Genomic DNA, 3,184 nt, shown 5'->3' with positions numbered 1-3,184 from the left:
CAAAAAAACACTCTGATCTATCGTAGGTAGTAGATGACCCCTCATTTCAAACTCCATCTGCCAAAGCATCGCTCACTCACTTAATCTATCAAGAAGATTTGAAAATAAATTTCTTGCCAAAGGATAATTTTCTGCATCTGCTCCCTCGCCATTTGCTTTTCCCATTTGTCTTTCACTTGGTGCAAATCAAGAGAAAGTAAAGATGGAAGGAAGGAGGGGAGGAAAAATCCTGCTCTGTTTCGTGATCCCTATTTGATCTTCATTCCAGTGCAGTTTGGGTGAAGAATTCCAATTGTCTGTCTCAATTTTAATAAAGTATAACCAATTCTGGAATCACTGTCTGGACATTGACAAGAACAGGTTTCGAGGCTGACTTTAAACATCAACAATGCACTAAACAGTTCATAAACTAGCGACAAGGATGGGATTCGAACCCACGTGTGCAGAGCACAATGGAGAAACAGTCCATCGCCTTAACCTCTCGGCCACTTTGTCAGCTGCAGGAGCACAGCTGTCACATTCAGCACAGTTTCTGGCTGTGCAGCCAGCTGTGCAATGATGGAAATATATCTTCTGCAAGGAAATGAAGTTGGGAATGGAGCGGTGTGAAACATTTCCAGACCATGTCCAACACGTTTCTACTCGGTGTGAAAACCCACCACGGAAAGACTGGAACATACAATCATTTCAACACATCATGATTAACATCACTCAGACACCTGAACCATTAGGTCACTGACGAAGTCATGATGACCGAATTACTCATGAAATGACAACTGAACCAACTGACTGGAAGAATTGCTTAAACTCCACATGATCAGCGAGGCACAGCCTCAGGCCGACTTGTCGGGTGGTGTAAACAGATATCACTGCTTCTGATCTTCACCAGAACAGAGAGTGAGATGTAACATTGATCATCAAACAGACTGTGAAAGCAGACAACAGAATAAAACACATGGAGAGACACTGTGGAATAACAAATAGATTTGTTTGGAATGTTGAAGTTTTGATTGGAATGGATAAAACACCAGAAACAGCAGATTAAAGTGGGATTCTCATCATTATATTGATCTGGGACAGATGGAAAGAAGAGAAGAAGGAAGAAAAGAAAGGATGAAACTGTTCAATTTTTTCAGTTTTTTCACTCGCCCATTAAAGCTAATACAAAAAGTTGCAAATAACAGAGAATTTCACCAAAAAGGGAGATTAAATGTTGCTGAAACCTTGGATCGAAGGATGCTCCAACAGATCACCTGTTTAACTGTCTCCTCGCAAGGGGATTTCAATCAGTCAGCAATATTATTCTCTACTTTTTTTGTTAATTGTTCCCAGAACTGTCACTTGGAATTAATATCTGTGTTCCGACTCCTGAATAATAAAATTGTGAGTTTCTCGATATTTTCTGGACACAGTTCCTGCTGAAAGAACTAAGAACTCTTTTCTAATTTGCACAATACTCGATGCACACTCATCAAGCCTGCTAAGCTAGCATCCTTGGTGCTGCTCTCTCTTCTCCCAAACTTCATCTCATGTGACTGTTACATCATCACTCTGACACTGGGAGGGGTTGATCCCACTATCTTCAGCATTAACCCTTTACATCCTTGTACCACACTGTCTGTCCAAAGAAAATGGGTGGAGGGAACTTCCTTCATTTATCAAAACACCAACAGCAGCACAGTGGCACAATGGTTAGCACCGCAGCCTCACAGCTCCAGCGACCAGGATTAAGTTTTGGGTACTGCCTGTGTGGAGTTTGCAAGTTCTCCCTGTGTCTCTGTGGGTTTCCGCCGGGTGCTCTGGTTTCCTCCCACCTCCAAAAGACTTGCAGGTTGGTAGGTAAATTGTAAATTGTCCGTAGTGTAGGTACATGGTTGGACAATGGTGGGATGTGGTAGAGAATATGGGATTAATGTAGGATTAGTATAAATGGGTGGTTGCTGGTTGGCACAGACTCGGTGGGCCGAAGGGCCTGTTTCAGTGCTGTATCTCTAAATAAGAAAAGTAAAATAAAAGCTACCAGTCGTAAATCAACTCAAACCCATCAGAAAGATAGAGGGAGACTGTCAGAGAACTTCCTGCATCCAGTCCTGACCCTGTCACACTCAGCAGCTTCTCACCCAGACCCCACTCTCATCAACACTGAACATTGTTACCAAGACCCTTCAAATGCTGTTTATAAAAGGTAGAAAAATTCAAACTTCATCACAGCTCGATTGAATAGAACAAAGTTTAATATCTTCTCGTCATCACTCGGTAACCACATGAGACAGTCCTTAAATCAGTAGCATAAATTATCAGCTGTAAGAATGTTTGTCATTGGGTTGAATCATTTCTGTGTGAGGAATGTTCCAGCATCATAAACCAGGGGAACGTGTTGACTGAGCTGTGTCTTCATCTCTTCTGGACAGTTCACCCTTCATTCTGCTCTGATTCACTTTCCCAAAGCGAATCTACAGATTCTCAAATCCAGAGACTGGGTTTTCTTATTTTGTTCCTTTTGATTTTTCTTGCTCCTGAATGATAACATATTCCAACCTCGGATCAACCTTGCCCTGTGTCCCAGTCTCGGTTAAAAGCGACAAATAACGGCACCAACATTCTGAAACATACAACACGGTCACATTCTGCTTCAGTGAGATTAATGCTGAGGCATTTTCCGTGTCGAATGCGATTGTGAACAAATTTCTCTCAAGGAAATTGTGAGTGATCGAGTATTTGCACTGAATTTCTGTGCAAGAAGGGACAGTTTCAAACAGCCATTCCCAAATCACTTCCTTCACAAAGACAAAGACTGTGCTGTCTTAACGTGTGAATCAACTTCACAAACAAATTTGAACTCGAAGTTCAGGAGAAGACAGAGATGTGAATGATTGACAGTGTAATCTTTAAATTATAATTTTCCGTTTCTTCGTTGAAGTGAGGCTCAACCCTAAGCCACTGGAGATCGCGGAAAGCTACAAACCTGGATCCAGAAATCAGAAAAGTAGTGAAACAGTTGGTGAGTACATTGTGACACTGAAGAATTTATCACCACATTGCAACATTGGCACATTCTTAGACCGTACATTATGAGACAGATTTGTGCTTATATTGGTGGATGAGGAAAGATACTAAACACACAAAATCCCAATTTGAGCCAGTGTGTAAGATTGCTCTTTCCACAGAGATAGCATCAAAGAAT

General features: G+C 41.6%; 1 non-coding gene across 1 annotated transcript; it reads right to left on the bottom strand.

Annotated features, from left to right (window-relative positions):
* Positions 1-413: 413 nt before the first annotated feature.
* On the bottom strand, positions 414-495 carry trnan-guu (transfer RNA asparagine (anticodon GUU)). The gene has a single exon. It is a non-coding gene; the product is annotated as a tRNA-Asn (tRNA).
* Between the last annotated feature and the right edge of the window lie 2,689 nt (positions 496-3,184).

The sequence above is a fragment of the Heterodontus francisci genome, unplaced genomic scaffold (assembly GCF_036365525.1).
Source record: "Heterodontus francisci isolate sHetFra1 unplaced genomic scaffold, sHetFra1.hap1 HAP1_SCAFFOLD_59, whole genome shotgun sequence".
Classification (NCBI taxonomy): Eukaryota; Metazoa; Chordata; class Chondrichthyes; order Heterodontiformes; family Heterodontidae; genus Heterodontus; species Heterodontus francisci.
Note: the sequence above shows the minus strand (reverse complement) of the source record. Positions and strands in the feature narration are given on the sequence as shown.